General features: G+C 36.3%; 1 pseudogene; it reads right to left on the bottom strand.

Moving 5' to 3' along the window:
* Positions 1 to 8858: 8858 nt before the first annotated feature.
* Positions 8859 to 9450, bottom strand: LOC144222380 (protein archease pseudogene; annotated as a pseudogene).
* Between the last annotated feature and the right edge of the window lie 12612 nt (positions 9451 to 22062).

Genomic DNA, 22062 nt, shown 5'->3' with positions numbered 1-22062 from the left:
TGAATATATGTATATATATATATATATAGCTTACAAAACATTTTGCAAAGCTATTACATGTTCAAGACTGGAGAGTAAAGCCTTTACATTGTAGGTATACTCATAAAAACAGGTTCTTAACACTAAATATAAAATAGTGAGTCTTCATCTTCCCACCTAAGTTCAGACATGGTAAACATATTTTTTGAGTTATCTATAATGAAGAAAAAATAACTAAGGAAATCCTTCTGAATAGATAGGAAAAGTTTACTTGATTACTACAAGAACAAATGTCACATAATTTTTTTCTTAGGACTTTCTTAAAAATAAATCAGCAATGTCATTTTTGGACCATCTACTCATTTATATGAGTATATTAGTTTCAATTCTTTTACTTTATTAAAAAACAAGTATCTATAGCAAATTAATAGATGTTTTTACATGGTGAATTGAATCTATTTTGTTAACATAGAAAAATCTCATATTTTAGGAAAATGTCTTAGAATTAGTTCCCCTAAAATAAGTGAGCTTCTTATAACCATGCCCATATGTCTGTAAGTGGAAAATAAGTAGAAATAAGATCTAAGTTAACTCATTATGATAATGGCACAAATCCACTAGATGTAAAGGGACCAAGTAAAATTAAAAGTCTAATATTCTCCTATTTAGGATAAGCTTCACCGGGGCACCTGGGTGACTCAGTCGGTTGAGCATCCAACTTCACTCAGGTCATGATCTCACATTTTGTGGGTTCTGTGCTGACAGCTCAGAGCCTGGAGCCTGTTTCAGATTCTGTATCTCCCTCTCTCTCTGCCCCTCCTCCACTCGTGCCCTGTCTCTCTCTGTCTCAAAAATAAATAAAACAAAAAATTTTTAGTAAAAAAAAAAAAAAGAATAAACTTCACCTTAATCGAGTCAGATGATTCTTCCTTGTCTATATATCCTCTGTATTTAACCAGTGTTAAATACAGACTATCCCTATGGTTATTTATGTTTAGGATTAGATATATTCATTGGCCTAAGAAGACTTGACTCCTTATGGTTTAGTGAAGAAAAGAAATTCTAAGGGAATATTTTAGCCTAAGTCAAGGTTAACATGCCTTCGCTTCTATTTCTCAAAGGACTGGCAAGCCTAGTTGGGAATATGACCTGCCTTTGTGTCATCATCACCTCACATCTGCTAGATGCTGACAATAACCCATTTTGAGGCTAATATCCTGACAAATGGCACTCTCTCATGATTTATTTTTGGCATATCTGCAAGTATTCATGAACACTGCCAGAAAAATAAGTTATTCCTGTAGGAATTCTCAGAATGAACATTAATTATTTTCTTAGTTATGGTGATCATCTACTGATAGAAAGTTATGAAGCAAGAAAATTTGTGGGCAAAATAAGCTCTTAATGAAATTCATTACATTTGTAAAATGTTAACCATACTTTACTTTCATAACGTGCTCTTGAAATCATAAGAGCTCAGAATTATAAACACAAGGCAAGGAAAACATTCTCATGAATGACTGTGTATTATGTAGAGTGTTTATAATTAATATTACAAATAAAAAGTGATTCTTTGATATTCTTCCTTTAGACCCTGCATGAGAAAAGGTGAATTCTGTTACCATTTTGCCAACTATGAGTCATGATATGACTAAAACCTGGTTCTTATAATCTAAGGAGGCAGACATCTCCCCCACCTAACTTGAATGGTTCAACTGTTCATATTTTAAAACAAAGAATATAAAAACTCACTATGTTATGTGAAAAACAGAGTAATTTACAGTTGTCTATAAAAATAAAGATATATAAATTCTTTTAAAAATTTGTGATTGGGAGACCATTTAGAAAGTGAGAATTCTTAAAAACACTGAAATAGATCATAAAGCCTGGAATTATATAGCGTAAAGTGTCAGAAGATTAGGCCAAAATTTTGACTTCTATTTAAATACTCCCTGCAACTGTATGACAGCTGAGGTAGATTTAAGATGCATATCATGACAATCCTTTCTTGAAATCAAAACATGATTTTGTTGGCTGCATTTCATTGACAGTGGTGCTCACCAAATAGTCCATCTCCTTTCCCATACTTCTCAGCCTTCATACCTCTCCAGCCATTAAACTGTGAGCAAAGGTGAAATGAGTTACTTCTTTTTTTCTTAAGTTAACTTATTTATTTTGAGAGAGAGAGTGAGAGAGCAAAAGAGCATGAGGGGGGAGGGGCAGAGAGAGAGGGAGACAGAATGGCATGTAGGCTCTGCACTGTCAGCACAGAGCCTGACGCTGAGCTGGAACTCTCCACCTGTGAGATCACTTCCTAAGCAGACAACCACCCAGGTACCCTTGAGTTACTTCTTATCCTAAATATATAAGCATACTTGTAAGCAATGCTCCAACTGTTTTTCCAAAGCCACAGTGATTCAAGAGTTCACACATTGCAAATGATAAGCCTATATTACTGTCTTAGTCACTTTACGTGCATGTATGTTTCATTTAATACTCTCAGGTATAACACAATGGGTAGTGTTATATCCATTTTATAAATTAAGAAATTGAGAATAAAATCTGTTGCCACTGCCATGATGGGCATAGTGATTAAGAATATTATCTCTTGACAGGGAAACATCCACGTCTTTTCTTGGCCACTAACTTCTTACGTGATCTTGGCTATGCTATTTAATATCTTATATTCTCAAATCCTTCATCTGAAAAATGTAAATTATTGTAGTATCTCCTTGTAGAATTACAGGGAGTATCCAGTGACATTATATGTTAAATTCTTAACATGTAAGCCCTTAATAATGGAGAAGTATTTTTCTTGTATCGTCACAAATCCACAAGCTCTTTGACAACTTTTAATATTTAGTTTTTTTAAATGTTTAGGTCAGGACATAGAGAAGATCAAATTTTAGATGAGGCATTTCCATATCACAGAGAATCAGATGCAATCAAGTTTGCAAGCATGGCACAAAGATATCAATTCCTTACACGAATAGCGTTCTTTCTTGGGTTCTTTTTCTTTTCCTTTCTTTCTTTCATTTTTTTAAAATGTGGACAATACACTTTCCAACTCTTGTTCTAGGAGTAAAACATTGCAGAATTCTAAGTTCTGGGTCTCACAGTAAATTCTCTTAAAAATATTTGGTTTTTATCCTTTTGTAAATTTTAAAAGCACATTTTGAGGTAGGAAGATAGAGACTTGAGAGGAGATCCATTGTCAAGGTCCCTCTGTTAGGATTTCAGGGAGCCTTTGAATAATATACCTAAGAATTGAATGATAAAGGTGATCTTTCTTTTTTTTTTAATGTTTTATTTATTTTTGAGAGAGAGATGAAGCATGAGTGGGGGAGGGGCAGAGAGAGGGAGAGACACAGAAACTGAAGCAGGCTGCAGGCTCTGAGCTGCCAGCACAGAGCCCGATGTGGGGCTCAAACCCACAAACTGTGGGATCATGACCTGAGCTGAAGTCAGACACTTAACCACCTGAGCCACCCAGGCACCCCAAAGGTGATCTTTCTAAAATGATTATAGCTGCCAATTGCCTAAGTAAGTCTTTCAATGTTTTTAATGTCCTCAGTAATAAGATTCAAACTTTTTAGCATATGATTATTTTCACTTGCCCTCTGTTGATTTTTCAGGCCCATCCCCATTTTCGGCATAGTTGGAGTTCAATTAGACTACATTCAGTTTCTCAAAAGACCAAAAGCACTTATCTCCCCAGTCCTTCCATTTGGAAAGCTGGGGATGATTCTTTTCCAGGAGGAGAATATAACCCCATTAAGAACAGAGTCATCTTCAGGCATGAGTAAAAATGTTGCTTGGAAGGTAAAACTTCTGACTTTCCAGAGAGAGAGGCCTAAAGGAGATAAGCTGACCTGAGAAATAGAGAAAGTGAAAGAGAAGAGCTTCTGGACCTAGCCGTACACTGTGTCAAAACTAACCCATCTGACTTCCAATATGCAGATGACAAATATATTTCTTGCATTTGCAACTATACTATGTTTCACAGAGATTTTCAGTGTTTCTAATTTTCTCTCAAATATCCTTATGATGGGGACCCTAAATTTGGTAGGAATAAGAATCCCTGGAAATGCTTATTATTGACCGATTTACATCTTCACTCCTATAATTTCTGATGTAAATACTTCAGGAAAGAACTCAGGAGTTTGCATTTTTTAAGCCAATATCCTGTATGTCTCTTATACATCTGAGGGTTTTCATACCTTAAGGAAAACTAGCTGTAAGGATTAAAGACATAAATTATATGTCTTGGTAGCACTTGAAAAACTTCAACAATGATGCCTACTGCACGCAGATATTACGCCTTCTTACTCCTGCAAGGAGATATGCAATGAGTAAAAGTTCCTTTACTCTCCCAGCTTACTGAAAATATGAAATCAATGACTATTCTTATAGAGGTATTCTCTGATCGATGACCATTAGTGGTCCTTACCTAACACTCTATACCAGTGATCATTGAAATCAATGACTTCATATTGTGCTAGGTGCAGGACAGCTGTTGCAAAGTCTTCCAATGTGAACTTGGACTTCTCATTGCTGATAGCTGCCGTGGCCCGTGTCAGTGCACCATCTGCTCCACTCTCACGCACCAGCAGCTGCCATTCTTGCTTTGGCACCATCTGCCTGGCTATCTCGGCATCCCATCTGTACCACTCCTTGGCACTGCTAAAATTACAACACATTTCCCCTCTACTCCTAAACAGAGGAATTCCTGAGTCATTTCTCCTTTTAGATTCAGGGAAGCCCTTTGTGGAACATGTAGAGGGCTCGCTTTAAAAATCACTCTCTTCTCACACTTCAAAATTTCATACTAGTAATTAAAAAAAAAATTGGGGGGGGGAAATCAGTCTTGTTTTCCACAGCAGAAATGCAGGGCTTCACAGATGCAATTATAACAATACTTGAATGATAATGCCTGTCCTTAAAATAATAATAATATTATTATCATAAAATAATTTTAAAAACTCAAAATATTTTACTCTGTATAAAAGAAGAGAACAAACTCTTAAGGACATTTGCAATTTATAGATGCAAACAAATATGGTGACTATATGTTTATTTCATATTTGCTCAATACACAATTATGCCTACAAATATTGTACTACTGCAGTTAGTGGGAAATATGATATTTTTAGAACATGAATTTATAGCCCAGTCTGGAAAGCATAAATATATACAAGTGACTGATATATAAGAAATAGAATAATTGATTGAAGTCTTTATTTAGAAGAGCTAACCCCCTCTGACTCTTCAGTGCCCTTCTTTATTTCTAGAGCCGGATGTCCCCCACCTGCTCAAAATGGGAGTTTTATACATTGGAGAAATTGAACCAAAAAAAGCTTTGGATTTAGGGATGCAAAGTGAAGCACAGAGCAAGGATAAATTATGAAAAATAAATGAAAAGAAGGCATGTTATATGGTAATCTCTATATGCTAAATCAGAATTCTAAATTCTAATCTTCCTCTTTGTTCCTAGAATGCCAGCAGCCAATTCTGTCCCTTACTTTTTAAATTAAAATATTATTTTTTCCCTTGGTGTGTGTGTGTGTGTGTGTGTGTGTGTGTTGGGGGTTCCACATTGTGATGTTTGAAGTGTTTAAATATTTTTTAAAGAGAAAATCATTGTTCCTACACAAATGTAATATGTCAAATAAAAAACCAACCCAGACTTAGTAAGGACAGATTTTCATTCAAAAAGATTGTTATCAGGGAGGGAAAGAGATTTTTGCAATGGGGGAGAGACCAGAACTATGTCAACTCAATTATATTGAAGCAGAGGGCTGTAGGTTTTTTTTTTTTTTAATATTTTTATTTATTTCTAGGAGAGAGAGAGAGCGAGCAGGGGAGGGTCAGAGAGATAGGGAGACACAGACTCTGAAATAGGCTGCAGGCTCTGAGCTGGCTGTCAGCACAGAGCCCGACGTGGGGCTCGAACCCACGAACCACGAGACCATGACCTAAGCAAAAGTCGGACGCTTAACCGACTAAGCCACCCAGGCGCCCCAGAGGGCTGTAGGATTTTTAAGGGCTGGGGTGAGTTAGAAGAATCTGCTTCTTCTCAGATTCAGGTGTGATAGAATAGTTTTGCCTTTCTTTGCATGTTACTTGCTCTGTATGCTTTCATATTCTGGAACCAACTGAAGCTTTAAGATAAAATTATTCTATTTCTCCTTGAAAAAAAAGAACATATACACATGTATTCCTGTCAGTGTTGCCCCTCATATAAACTTCATAAACAATACCACTTATAACCTTTAATCAAAATATCCTAACTTCTTTCATACAGAGAAAAACACGGAAGGTACGTAAATGAGAATTGGGCGTCACACACAAACATGTTAAGAGATTAACTGAATACATGTAACTGCCAATGTTGAATTTTACAATTCAACACCATGTTCCTGAAGCACCGTGTTCCTGGAAAACAATACAAGACCACCCCCCCCCACTCTGTGTTCCAAGAGAAGGCTAATCACAAAGGACCACCTGCTGTCACATATTTAGAGATAAGACAATTTTTCCCCCTTGCTCGCAACTCTCACACTTTTATGACTCCTTTGTTTACTTGCCTCTGTAAAACCCCAGATTCACCTTTTTCTTCAAGATGTTCCTCATCCTTCTCTCCTTATGCAATAGAGTGAATAAAATTAACTCTTGATTTCTCTGTGCATTTGTCTTTCACATAGCACACTTTGTATAGTCATATACAGCCCTTTTACAATAATTTATTCATGATTTTTGGAGGTAGGAAGACATTTCCTACTTACACAATGAAAGCAATGTTCTTCTTGATTATAGACACAGTCTTACATGTATAAATACACAGCCAGAGCTTACAGCTGCAATTCTGTAACTTCAGCTTCAGGTCATGAGTAAACAAACATGAAAACTCGCACATTCCTTCACTAGAAGGCATGAAATTATTCATTGATCTGAGCTTGAAAATAGACATATAAATGCAAAGGACTAACAAACTCGAGCCCCCATCATGTCCCACCTAGTGGAGAACAGATTTCTATCCTCCATCAACCAAGAACACCAAATGGTCAGATGATAAAACTGAATTCTCAATTATTGCTACCACCCAACAATGGGGAATAATTTACTGGTTGTGCATGAATTAGAAACAAAAACAAAAACAAAAAATCAGAAGAGGGGAGGGAAAAAGCAAGAGTGAAAAGAGAGTCATAAGCATTAAAATTTCTTTGCTGTTTGGAATTCACTTTGGAAACCAAGAGAAGCCATACTTGGATTTAAGCATCCCATGAGATCCTTTCTCCATCAACACAGTTTACATGACTCTGTCAGGTAAACCCCTGGGTACCTCAGGGTGGTCTCTAAAAGAAAAGCCACTCTGATATGTGATTACTCTACGGTCAAGTTTACCAGTGGCTAAGCCCCGCCCTCACATACTGGCTTCCAGTTAGCGTCTGAAAGGCTTCATTCTCAAATATGAGCTGACAGCCATAAATCAGCAAATATTTTGAGCATAAAAATAAAAGGTACCAACGCCAACAAACAGGGAAAGTAATTATAAAGTAAAAAGAGCCAATTCAGTTTACAGTTTTTTTTTTTTAAATGGTGAAAAATGACTACATGTTATGTAAACATGCTCCTTGTGTTATCTCATCCACCCTTACCAGAAGCAGCTATGAAATGATTTACTCAACAAATGCAAAGGCAGAGATTTCCAAATGAGGTTTAAAAGGTTACAAAGACAAAGGCAAGCAAAGAGGGAGGCGGGTCCAAATTTTAAATAATGCTGAAAATAAGTCACAATTTGCCTCTAAGTATTTTTTTTAGAAGTTGGAGCCCATATTTTCTTTTTTATTTTCACTTTGAAAAGTTCAAATCACTGGGGCTCCTGGGTGGCTCAATCGGTTAAGCGTCGGACTTCGGCTCAGGTCATGATCTCATGGTTGATAGGTTCGAGCCGTGCATTGGGCTCTGTGCTGACAGCTAGCTCAGAGCCTGGAGCCTGTTTCAGATTCTGTGTCTCCCTCTGTCTCTGACCCTCCCCTGCACACACTGTTTCTCTCTCTCTCTCTCTCTGTCTCTCTCTCAAAAATAAATTTAAAAAAAATTTTTTTAATTAAAAAAAAGTAAAGTTCAAATCATTTTAACATGGTTTTCTAGCAATGAAGAAATTAGGTAATTTAAGAAAAAAACAAAGAAATGTTAAAACTGTTCTTTTCTTCTCTAACTATATAAATACACTGGCTTTAATATAAAATCACGTGTTAGAAGAAAGGGCCCATTTGTAAGGGTACTGAATTTTTCTCATGGGAAAATAGGATAGTGTCTGTATATTAGTATTTTAAAAAGTCTTGAGAGAGAGAGAGAGGAGAGAGAAAGAGACTCAGGACTCCTTCTAGAGAAGTCTTCCAATTGTTCAAATATAATTATTTCTTCTAAGAAAACCAGGAGGCAAACAGGATGGCTTTGTCCAACAGGAATCTGAAACACAACCTCTCTTATTATATGTGTAAAAAATATATGTGTTAACCAATTTGGAAACAAAGCAAAGTCCTGGTTGTAGGATTTCTCAAATTATTATTATTGTTTTCAAACTGGATTTGATTATGGAAGGTTGAGTATCTTGGGATGCTGCTGACATCATTGATCCCTCTGGGGACTCGGCAGGGTGAGTTATGTCCCACTGGAAAGTAGTAGGCACCTGCTTCTCCAGCAGGAAACTAAGAGATGAAAAGCCATACTCACCACCTGAAGAATTTCTTAAAGTTTGAATATTTGGTTAACGTGAGCTAAGGCTGCCTCTGTATGTTCCATTTCTTGAAGTATTACTTTAAGTTAAAAGTGCTGCTCTACAAATCTCCATATACCAACAGGTACTGTAGAATTTATATCATAGTGTAATGGTATGTTCTGAAAAAGAGGACAAAAACCCAGTTCTTTATAGGACAGGGGTTTTGCTGTTGTCTTGTTGGTATATCAAATGTCAAGGACCACAAGACTTCTGGCTTCTCTTCATTCTAGACCTGTGTTGCTGAGTGGGTTATTACCTTGACTTCAGTTCCCTGAGGCTACATGGACAATGAAAATTCTTCTCCCCACCCGCTTGGCTGTAATTTGAAATGTCCAATCAATATGAAGTCCCTTGACTTCCCAGGGTAAGAAGAATTCATCAGCACCTAACTTATAAAGCCACTCATCCAAAAAGTGAAACAGAAGAGACTGTTAGGTCATCTCCTTGGTTTTCTACTTCTAGTGTTTGGACAGGCTCCACAGTCCCAGTATCTGTCATATAACCAAACATCGCCATTGCACATGCTCAAATGCTTCCTCCAGAGTATCTCCCAATGCATATAACTGGACATCTGCTATATTATCCAAATACATGTACTTCCCAAGGACTGGAGGATACTTGGCCTTGATTGCCTTCTGTTCTTGGGTCAAATTGTAATCTCGAATATCTTCCTCTCCATGTACCATAACTGTAGCAATGTACACTCTCTAGAGCCCATTATTTTCATCTAGATTCTGGATTTTGAAGATCTAGAAGTACTGATACTTGTGCTGTGTAACCCATATGGAATAGTCTGTCCATTTGTCAGGCTTTGGTGAAGGCTGAGAGAAGAGGGGTATCTGGGGAAGTACTAAATAAATAATTATAAATAATTCTGTAAAGGTTGAACAGCAAGAAGTGAATTAAGAAAGGGCTCAGATCTGCTTCATTTAAAGGGCAGAAAAATGGGAATGCTTATTTTTCTTACATTTATATTCAAAATCAAAAGTCATTATTCTTTGAAGGTTATCATTTATGGTTTGAACTTTTCTGGCAGAACACAAAGAAAAAAATGCAATACTTCTGAGTGTTTCCCATGATCTGAAATGAATTGGGTTTATTAAAAAAATAATTTATAGCACTTAGCAGTAGTATTTTCCTTAAGAAACTATATAATATTTTTAGCTCCTATATCATTTGGAGTTGCAGTGTTTATTTTTCAATAATTGCTAAAAATAATAAGATAATCTGTGGTTGGTAGTAAAATGTGTACATTAGTTTCTGGTTTGCTAAAGCTCTATCATTGACTAGAAGTGTCAATGACACTCATTCACTTATTTTTTTCCTAGCAAGACAACTTTGGGACTGGGGGGAAATGCTAAAAATTCAACATGGCATATTGTTCAAGTAGAAAAATTTGTGGATCATATCTTCCAATTTGTTTATTTTAAAAATAAGGAAACAAAAGTCTATCTGGGCTAATTCAGAGACAAGTCATAAATAGATATCTGCTGTGGCTCTCAGTCTAACGGTCTTTATGTTAGTGGCTCACATGAATGGTTTGGTTCACGGAAATGAAACTATTTAGAGAAATGAAGTCTGGAGATCAAGTGGGCTGCCAAATTTACATTTTGTCAACTGTGTCTACCAAGCTTGAAAAACAACTTTAAATCTTCCATCTACTATTACTACAATTTCATTAGAGATAAAAATTTTAACACTAACAGCATAAGCAAGACATGTTAGAAAAAAGAAAACTCTTTTGTATTTAACATAACTTGGTTCTATGAAGACCTCAGTACATTGTCCTTACTTATTTTCATTTTGCTGTTGAGGCCGGTAAACTTCATCCTGAAATATCATAAGTCAGAGCACACACATTTAGGAATCATTGTATGTGGTGTATTCCCTACATAGAGAAAACAGCTTAACTAGAGTACATAGAAGAAGTTTCAAGTTCACTGTTTTAGGATGCTCTCAAATTTTCATGGTAATCTAAGTCCAGTTCATGTACATCAATATGGATAATCAACACTGTCTTATTGATCATTCTTTGTCCTCATTACTGTGTTTACCTCCTAAAGGCATGAAGTCATTGTAATGCAGTCTCCATCCTCAGAGGGCAACTGTTTTGTTCACACCATATCTTCATCGTTTCTACACCACCTGGCACAGAATTGGCATTCAATTGGTGTCCATTAAATGAATGATTGCATCATGTTGGAAGACACCAAATCCTGTTTGTATATGATAAATACGCCTGTATCGTGTTTCCTTATTCATGGTATTTAATCATCATTTCAAACTAAGCTTTCCTGTGTTTTTCTTGATACCTTTCTTCTTTTAGGTTGTAGGCCTTCTAATAGATATTAGATTTATAGTAATGATGATGATGAAAATAACTAATAGTGCTTGAAACTCATCAAGATGCATCAGATGCATTAGAATAATTTAATCACTAGAGAAACCATGAGAGGTGGGTATTATGATTACATGTTTATAGAAATGAGAGAAATTGGAGCACAGTGGAGAAGTCAGGGAAATTGGATGTTAAGTGGCAATGATCCTAGTGAGAAGCAGCCACAGGATTCAAACCTGGCATCTTCATTTCACAGTTTACTTCACAGCCACTCTATCCTACAGGATTTCACACCTGTATCTGCTTCAGGAAACGCTTTAATTTCAGATTGAGCTACTGCCCTACTGCCTTTAACTCTTCTCCCCAAACTTTTGTTCTTTGGCAGAATTAGGCTCTTCTCCACATGGTTCTTAACATAGCCCTACTGATTTCTGTCACTCACCTGGTAAGCTTTGCTACATCCTTCACCAACTCACCTGATAACCATATGCTTTATGTCCCATTTTAGTCCCTGTTGCATGTTGACAAGAGATACATCTGTATACAGTGTGAGGCACAGTAAAAGAATGGATGTTGACATATGTTTTAGGCAGTGATGATTTTGCTGTTGGGAACCCAAACGAAAGTTTACACAAACTACCTTAAGCACACATTGGAAATTGACTTGAAACAGAAAATAATTCCCTTTATAACCAAAGGACAGGAAATATGGCTGGGTATCAGAAGGAACTAAAATTGAGAAGTTAAAACACACACATATTTGTATAATTGTCTATATATTAAGAGTCTTTCTTGAACCTGGCTTCAGGTTAAGTTGCCCAAAGTCAGGGGTGTTTCTTTCCTCATCTCCATCTAAGAAGAGTTTTCATGAGCTGCCTGTGTTCCTAATACCCAAGGCCACAGCTCCCTGTAAAAAAGACCCTTTCCACATTGCTCTCTTTCTGACTTTCCAACTTCCTATATCTCTACTCGAGTAGAGATTCCTGAATCTCTACTTGATTCAGGCTAGGTGTGATCAGTTTACTTACTATCCTGGTTATTGCATTGTCTATAGTGGTCTCCTTATCCCTCTTCCCATACCTCCAGAAATTCTCTTTATTAAACTCTTTTCAAATTACCCTACTTGGGAATGCCTTCTATTTCCCATTGGCCCCCTGGCTGATACAAATTAATGATATCTAAATCTCTATAGTAATTTTTAGAAAGATTCATATGATTTTGGCACTTTGCATTGCTTAGGAATTTGGGGGAGGGGGCATGGGTGCATTTTATTTATCTGTCCTTCCTCTGCCATTTAAGTTTCAGGCAAAATGTTTAAGCACTTTTACTTCTGAGAAAGAAGGGACAGATAAACTTTTATACCTCTTGCTTCCTCCAATTATCTTCCTGAAAACTGGAGGGAAATTACAAACCTTTCAGTTGGAGTTAGAAAAACTGGATATAGAGTTAAAAAGGGGATGGGGTTAGGGTTTTATAGCAGTTACTTCTAAGGTGGCTCCAACAATTCTTGCCTCCTGGTTTTTTTTGAGATTTATAAAAGATATATATATACCTACATATATATATATGTATATATGGATATATATATACATAGACATAGATAGATGATAGATAGATAGATAGATAGATAGATAGATAGATAGATAGATAGATAGATAATTTATAAAGAATTGACTCATGTGATTATGGAGGATGAGAAGTCTCATAATCTGTCGTCTGCAAGCCAGAAATTTGAGAAAGCTGGTGGTGTAGTTCCAGTCTGTCTATAGACCTGAGAACCAGGCGTCCTGGTCATATATGTCCCAGATAGAGGCCAGGAGAAGACTTATGTCCCAGCTTGCCATTCACTTGCCTCCTGCTATTTATGTTCTTGTTGTGTTCTTCTTAACTGGATTAGGGCTTGTCTCTGAGACCAATAGAACACCATAGTGTATGACTTCCAAATCTATGTCATATAAGTTATTGTAGCTTTTCCCTATACTTCTGGATCACCTGTCAGTAGAAAATAGCTGTTGTATTTTAAGGACTTTCAAGCATCCCTGTGGAGAGGCTAATCAGGAGAACAAATAAAGGTTCCCACCAACAGAACCAATCTGCAGTCTATGAATGACTCAACTTGGAAGCAGTTAAGTCATCAAAGAGATAAACGCCTGTAGCCTGCAGATAATTGCATCTGACTACAAACAATGAGAAACTCTAAATTAAAACTGCTCTGTTAATCTGTTCCCAAATTCCTAACCCCCAGAGACTGTGAAATGTAGTATTTATTGTTTTAAGCCTCTTACCTTTGGGATAATTCATTACAAAAAGTAAAGAACTAAAATGAAGCTAAATAGAATAATGTATACTGACTTCCATTCCAGATTATGGAAATCAGGGGGACAGACTAAGTGACCCCAAAATGTGCCATTTTGTCCTGTGGTTTTGAAATGAAGACAATTAAGACCCATCAGACTCAGGAAAACCTTTTCTCTCTCTTAACTGCCTGAAAGAATTTAGATAAGGGATCTATAGCAGGAAGAGAGCTATTACCACAGATACATTTTAATATCAGAAAGACTTATTTGCAAGGGCAGGGAAAACATCTGTTTCTGAGACATTTGCTCTTGTCATCTTCCTGTGAATTGTCTTCTTCCCCTTTGAAGTCCCAGACTCCTACTCCCTCGTCCTTAGCTCAAGATGGTATATAAAACCTCAACTGCCCATGAGTCTCATATTTTTATGGGGCTCCAGTACATAAGAACTTTGTTTTCCTCTTGCTAATATGTCTTATTGTTATACCTCCCTTTCCAAAGGAGAATCACCGAGAACAAAGCCCACAAAACACAAAAGGAGTTGGTTATTCAGGTTTATTTTAGTCTGGCCAGACGGCCCCTCTGGAGCACCCAATAAGTCCTCGGAAGAGAGCCCCGCCAAGCCATAGCTCAAGGTTTATATAGGGAGAGGGGTGATGCCGGTGTACAGAAGCGAGAATTTTGCAGTAAGAGGTGGGGGTTGCTTAACAGTTGCTTGAAGAATATGTCAAGGATTTACATCTCAGGGACTTGCTGGAGCCAGGAGGAGCTAGGTTGCTCAACCTCTGACCTTTTACCCAAATAGAGTTTGAGATCAAACAGTGGTTGGTATTTCCTCATTTGCAAGCCCCTCACCTTTTGGCCCAAGGGAATTTTTACATCATGTCAGCATAATTATTAGACCAAAGATACTAGAAGGGAAAAAGGGAAAAGTTTTCCACCTCCTACAAGAGCTGTAAGTTATAGGACAAGATGGGGGATGGGGATCAAGGGCTGTGACAATCAAGAAGTTTCTTAGAATTAAATTCAAAAAATTCATTTGGCTTTATTCTCTGTGGCAAATATTTGGATTTCACAGTGTCTAGAGAATTTCAAATGCGTGGGCCCAAGTTTCTAGGCAAGTCTAGAATTGTTGAGGCCTTGCAACATAAAAGACCGAAGCATAAATACAATATTTCTGAGTGATGTGAACAAGTGATTTGCCTCAAATGGGTCTTTAGTAGGTAAAAGTTCAACTATGGGTAAAGAGAAGAGAGACAAGATCTGGGGCCAATAGAAAATGGGAGTGAAATCTTTAAATTGGAAATGCTGTGTGTATGTGTGTGTTTGGGGGGCGTTGTGGGTGTGGGTGTGTATTGTGCAGCACAAAAAGTACACATGAGAGATACTATGAGGTTGACTCTTGCCCCTCAGGATGTTACATCCATAATGTATGTATCTGTTCTTGTACAATCATTTTAAAATCATGTTTAACACATAGATCCTTGTTTCTTCCTTTCTTGTGGTTATATGTTTATGCTTTTTAAATAAATAATTGATTTTTTAAAGTATTTTTAATGCATATATTTGAACAAACATCATGTGCTTACAAACACTTAGTCTTCATCTATCTCTTGAGGGTTTTCTGGGATAGTTCCAATTAAAAATATTCCATCATGTTGTTATATCATATGTTAGACCAATGTGTCTTGATTTTTTGTTTGAGGGAAAAAAAAGGCACTGCAGATCATTTCTTACTATGCTGAGAAGCTTAAACAGAAAAAGAACAATGTATGAAAATAGGAGAGATGTGAACGGAAGCAGCCAACTGGCATCCATGTTTGGGGCTCACATGCAAATCAAGTTATTCTTTGCTTTCCAACACTTCCCAAATTCCTTTAAAACCAGATTTGAAGCTGGATAGCAACTCTATATGAAGACATCCGTGATATAAATACGGACAGCATTGTGTTGGGTAGAGCAATGCCAGGAATTGACAGAACCAGCAGATAAAACTAAAGCAATTAAGTTTCCATAAACACTTGACTTGGATTGAATCAACACTCTTCTTTATAAACAACAGTGTAGCAAGACATAAATGACAAATCATACATTTCCAATATATAAACCATGCTGGTCTGATGAAGAAGCAGAATTCTTTTCCAGCTTTCTATTTTACGACGTGGGAGAAAAAAGAGTGGCTAAGTAATTTGCAACTTTTACTTCAGAAATCATGTGAAATTTTCTGGGTGCAAAATGTTCAAGGATTTATAGATGAGCCCTGGTTGTGCTTCCAGTTTAATACCATCTCCCATCAACAACAACAATATTTGTATGGCTGCAGTGAGTGATTTTTGAATGTTTAGTCCTCCTTCCCAACAGACTGTTTTCCAGGGATTCATTATGAACTCTTTGGCAAGACCAGAAAATTCGGTCACAAGAGCCTCCAACCTCTATTACTTTTTTATTTCATATTCCTTCACCTCAAACATAATACAAAATAACTCATGACTATATACTTTTTACCTTATTTTGGCCCCTAGGTTATTCCACTAATTTTCCTCCAGAAAGATCTGAGAAAAACATTATTATTAAATAATAATGTCTTCTTTCTTTCAGAGAACAAAGCAAAATCCAATGGGGGAGGTGGGGGAAACACAAAAGAAAAAGATACTATAATAGGAAAAGATAGGATAAAATTGACAGAGAGGTAAAGATTAAGACTTGAAGTCTCTGGGTGGGGAAAAGGACATATTTTAAAACAATGCTGGGATTGTCTGACCACAGCAACCCCCCAACCTCCCACAAGGCATCCATTCCCTCTAAAGAATGTAACAGACACCACCTACTTCCCATCAGGTTTCCCCCAGGAATTTAACAAAAGACCTGACTAAAAGTAAGTAGACCATAAAATCTATGACCTACAAGGAAAGGTATGGCCATAGACCAGCCCTCATTCAGTGGAAAGAAGCCAATCAGGAATGGACAATCCAGCCAGAGTTGTCCAGTCAATAATGGTAGAACCTGGGAAGAAATAAGGGAGAAGGGACAGAGGAGCTGACCAGCACCTTATAAAACAAGACCCGTGCCAAAGTCGTTGGGCATTCACTTTCAAATGTCCTCCCTCTCTCTAAAGAGAGCTTTCATACTATTCTTCTTTTCTGATCTTCTGCTCTAATAAACTTTTGCCTGCTGCTCATTTTATGTCTATGTCTTCATTCCTCAAAGCAGCAAGACAGCGAATCTCAGGTATTGTGGTAAAAAAAAATCTTGCAACAATACCAGTATGTCATGAAGATAGAGAGTTCAATATACATGGCCATACACTCATATATACACACATTTCTCAAGTTTTGAGTAATAAATCAAAACATCTGATTATGCTTAGTTTCAGAGTGCTTTTCCTCCTCTTATAGATGATTTCTGTCTGTGACATCCTTCTTTGCTATTAAAGTCCTATTTATTTATCATCTTCTAGCTCAAATAACAACTGGGGTACTTAATATTTTACTATTTACTATGTAGTATAATACAATTTAGCATATCCAGACTTTTCAGTTCGTTGTTGCCACATAACTTCTGGGCAAATTTCTAATAGAATGCTTCCATATCGCAGGTGGATTTCCTATTGAACAAGAAATTCCTGAGGAAAGCAGACTATTTATCTTTTCATTCCTCGAATCTCAAAGTGCCTGACATTTATAGTGCAGCAGCCAAAATGCACTGAATATACTATATACTAGACTGCAGACTTCAGGAGGTGGTGCAGTTTATGTTTGGTCATTCTATGTATTCTCAGTGTCCAAAAGAGGACATGATACCTAGTAATACCTCAATAAATATTAATTGAGTGATTGCATGTATGAATGTAACAAAGCTGATAAATTTCTTCCCTTATCTGGGCCACGGGGCTCCTTTCCATTTAAGTATCTGATTGTGGCTTTGTTATCTGATTGTGGCTCCCCTGAATCATGAAGCTAATCTTCGCAACTCCTGCAAGTTGGACCCTGGTAAGGTCCCCTGATGATGTCACCTGGACTCTAAACTAGAAATGTCTCCACAATCATGATTTGCAATCTTCACAGTCTTTCACTTTGTTCTGATTATTATGCACTCATGCTCTTTGTCTGCTGTAAATTCTCAGATCTTTTGTAAGCATTTTCCTTGCACTGACTTCCTCATAGAGCAAATCTTCCCTGCAGAGTATTATTTAAAGGCAAGAGCACACCATGTAACCAAATACTTGGTTCTCATCAGGACACTGAATTTTACAAACTGTGCAAACTCGGGTAAGTTATATAATGTCTTTAAGTGTCACTTTACTTATTTGAAAAGTGAGGTTAATGACAAATGTGTACCAAATTGGATTGTCATGATGTTACATAAGAGATTATATGCAGTCTTATCTTAACCCCATCTATTACAATCCAGAAGGAAATGCTTATTATTTCCATGCTTTTAATAAGGGGGTTAATACACTTAGACATACCATATAAATGTAAGGTTATATTACTAATTCAGTTCATTTTCATAAACTTCCTTTGGCAGTGCAACAAAGACACTATTTTTCATGGAGGGCCAATTACCATCTAATTTCATAGATCTTAAAGAGCCAAGGTAGATATCTTCTTCTATTTCAGAAACCATATGAAACTACTGTCATATTCAAAAGGCAGTGGCCTCTGTCTCTTTTGTAATTGAAGGCAGGCTACTTTCAAATTTTACCATAAAGAGTAACCAGGTATTTCATGGGTTGTCGTAAATCAGATACGCATATACCTGAATCTGTTTTGTGTTCCGTTATACTACTTGGATTACTTTGGTCCGTATGTATACTTGTACCTCTAGTTCTTTGTCTTCATTACTAGAGCATTACAGTAAATCTTGATAACTGATAGGATAAGTCCTCCAGCTTTGTTCATCTTCAATGTTTTCATCAGTGTTGAATCAAGCTTCTACAAGAAAATAGTTTCATGATTCATCACTTTGGGATGATTGAAATTTCTTAAATAAGATCTCTTTTTTTCTTCTCTCTGTCTTTCTCTAACTTGTGCATGCATAGACACACATGAACCATAAAGAAAAAAAATAAACTGGACATATTTAAATTAAGAACTTTTGTTTAACAAAAGATAATTCAAAAAATAATTCACAGACTAAGAGAAGATATTAGCAACACATATATTTGACAAATGCTTCATGTAGAGGCTGCTTTTAGGCAAATGGGCTTGAGCAATGGAATGTAGAAAGGGCCATGGTGACCACCTGGTTGAATACAAACAGGTCCATCAGGTGGCCACTTCAAAATATCTATAGACCCTAACTAACCAATGGGCTACTTACATCTAGGCACAAATAATAATAAAGGGAAGATATTTCCTCATCTTCCCCCTTTAAAAACAGTCCCCTCCCACTGCCTCCTTGCACACAGCCTCTTCACTGTCCTGCCTGCTGCTTTTTTGTGGTGTATTCAATAAACTGTCTCCTTTGTTCTGCCTTGAGTGAATCCTTTAACAGCCAGCGCCATTGGCTTCCACTCACACATTGCCCCACATTTGGGGGTCCCCATCAGATCCAGAGATACCCATTTAGACACCACATTTCATATCAAAAACATAGAATTCCTACAAATCATTAATAATAATAATAACAATAACAATAAAGATAATCAACCTAATTGTAACAGCAGGCAAAAGATTTGACAGAGACTTCATGAGAAATGGTATCAAAGTGCCTGATAAACATATAAAAATGTGTTCAGTATCATTAGCAATTAGACAAATACAAATTAAAAACTGTGGTAAATACCATTACAAAACATAATATTTTTTTCTTTAGAAACTGAGACTACCAAGTATGTGTGAGGATATAAAGTTGATGGAAGTATAAATTTCTAGAACTCCTTTGGAAAATTATTTGATAGTATCTACTAAAAGAAAGCATATGTATACCATATAACCCAATAATTTCACCCTTGGGTATATATCTGCCCCCCTAAAAGTGAATAATAATGTGCACCAAAAGACTAATATGGACAAAATGTTTATGTAAGTTTTATTCATAATAGATCTAAACTGAAAATAAATGAGATGTTCATTAATAATAGAATAAGTAAATAAATTATATTGTCTGCACACAGTAGAATACTCCAGAGCTAGTCACAAAAATAAACATTGCATGCAACACGAATGAATCTCATAGGCATATTAAGGGGAAGAGGTTAAATATTAAAAATATATTTTCTACCTATATGAACTTTCAAACTAACAAACTTAACCCACAGTTCTGGAAATCAGAATGTTTTTTATTCTTGGGACTTACTGACCAAAAGGGGGAATGAATGATCCTCCTGTGCACCAGAACTATTATACTTGTTGATTTTGGTTGTGGTTACACAGGTACATACATATTTGCAAATTTATCAATCTGTATACTTAAAATTTATGTACTTTACTAAAAGTCATTTTTACCTTAGTAATTTTTTTAATTGACAAATTCACAGAGGCAAAAAAGATTAAAAAAGATTGATGATATATTCCTTTACAGAGTTTATTCTTCTGATGTCTTTGGTTCAGGCAAGGAAGGGATTCTTTGTGTAAATGCTATCTGGGAAGGTCATGGCCTAACCAAATTAATACGTGAGAATGTATTCCCAAGGACGTCCTAGAGAACTATAATCAATTCTCCTCAGTCTTTTCCTCCTGCTAAATATTAACTTGCAAATATCCATGTTCTGCTCATTTTCCGCTAGGAAAACTGAAATATAAGGAAAATAATTTAGCTAATCAGTGTATCAGTCTTCTGGTATTATTATTTGAAAATATTTTAAGAGTTTTGGCTTAAAGTTGTCTATTGCATATGAAATAATTGTACTAAGTAGGTTTAGACACTGAAAACAGTGAGGTAATATTTCTGGAATATGATTCCTTGGTTAATACGACCTACTTGGTTCCTAGGTTTGCAGCTATCCAGGCAATGGGGAATCATTTAGACTATTCTGGAGGTTTAGCACTAATCCAGACCCAGGGATGAATCTAGTGAATATGCCTCACTCTGGGTCCCCAGACTCTCTCACCCTGGATTCACTTACTTTTCCACCCTTACAACCTCTACTCTACCTCTGAGTTAGAATTGCTCTCCAATTCTAACCTCTAACCTTTATACGGGATTACTGCAGCAGGATTCCCTGTTTGCTCAAATCTCTGCCTATTGTCTGCTGTTTCCAGCCTTTAGCTTGACCCTTGAACCCTATCACTGAGGACTAACCCAGACCCCAAAATCTGTACTTCATAATAATCCTTGGATAACAGAGATACTTTCATAATTACCTGGATTCAATCCTTATTTGAAAATGCTTAATGTATTACCAATGCCTGAGTATTAACCTTTACCTTCATGTTTTGATTCAGTTGCTCCAAGTGTATGTTTGACTCTTAAATAAAGGTACCCTCCTATTTTCCTTGTTGCCTCTGTCCTCTGAAGAGTTGAGTGTGCACATTTTACCTATTCATAAACCTCAAGCCGACACTTGGGCTCAAGGATCTGATGGTTGTATTTTAGCACTTACCTCCAGCTTAGTTGCCTTTACTTTGTTTGCACTTAGTTTGCCCTTAACTATGCCAAATAAACTTAGTCAAAGAGGAACAAATACCACGTTATTTCACTTTTATGTAAAATCTAAAAACAGATACAGTTTTAGAGTCATAGATACAGAGAGCAGATAGGTGGTTGCCAGAAGGGAGGTGGTGAGGGGCAGGTTGGGAGGGTGAAATGAGTGAAAAGATTAAGAAGTAAAAATTTCCATCTATAAAATGAATTCTTGGGAAATAAAGCATAGGGAATATATTTAAGAATATTGTGTTAAGTTTGTAAAATGACAGATGGTAACTAGACTATTGTAGTGATCATTTTACAATGTATACAAATGTCAAATCACTATGTTGTACACTTGAAACCAATATAATATTGTATGTCAGTTATACTTCAGTAAATAAAAGATTTTCAACACCGGGCCACCAAGGAGCTTTAGCTAGTTATTAATAAATTACATGCTAAAGAAAAAAATCAAAGTTTTTTGGAGGAGCCAAAATGCTAAAATAACCATAATCCCCATTGACACTAATCATGTTATAATCACTCTCAGGAGTCAGGACAGTTATCTTGTGATTGCTTTCAATTCTTGCATGAGGTACAAATCCTGGCATTAAATCATCATTGCACAGTATTGAATCAAGTTCCTGATGCATCTTACATCACAGAACAATGATTTTTTTCACCTATCTATGACAGAAGAAATCTATTATATTTGTATGTAAAATATCCAGGTGGTATTTATGCATTTACAATAATATGGGTAATACTGTATGTTTTCAAAGTCCTTCTATCAAAATTAATTAGAATCCATTTCTAAAATGTGATATGTTTTTAAACTTGGATTCTGAAGCCCATTAAGCAGATTGCAGCATTCTGGAAAAAAATTAGTAATTAAACTCTAAAGAGCTGGTTGTGTTATATAGCCCTGATATGCCATCTGCATCTCCAGCATATTGAATTTCATTCTAAACCAAAAAAAGTTGATTTGCAGAAAATTTGTATATTTGCCAGCATCATAGATAATAGGAGAACCTAGGATAAAATGCTAGTATTTTAACTCCAGGATCTGTGTGAGTTTTATTGTATCTCACTAT

Source organism: Crocuta crocuta, unplaced genomic scaffold (genome assembly GCF_008692635.1).
Source record: "Crocuta crocuta isolate KB4526 unplaced genomic scaffold, BGI_CrCroc_1.0 scaffold291, whole genome shotgun sequence".
NCBI lineage: Eukaryota > Metazoa > Chordata > Mammalia > Carnivora > Hyaenidae > Crocuta > Crocuta crocuta.
Note: the sequence above shows the minus strand (reverse complement) of the source record. Positions and strands in the feature narration are given on the sequence as shown.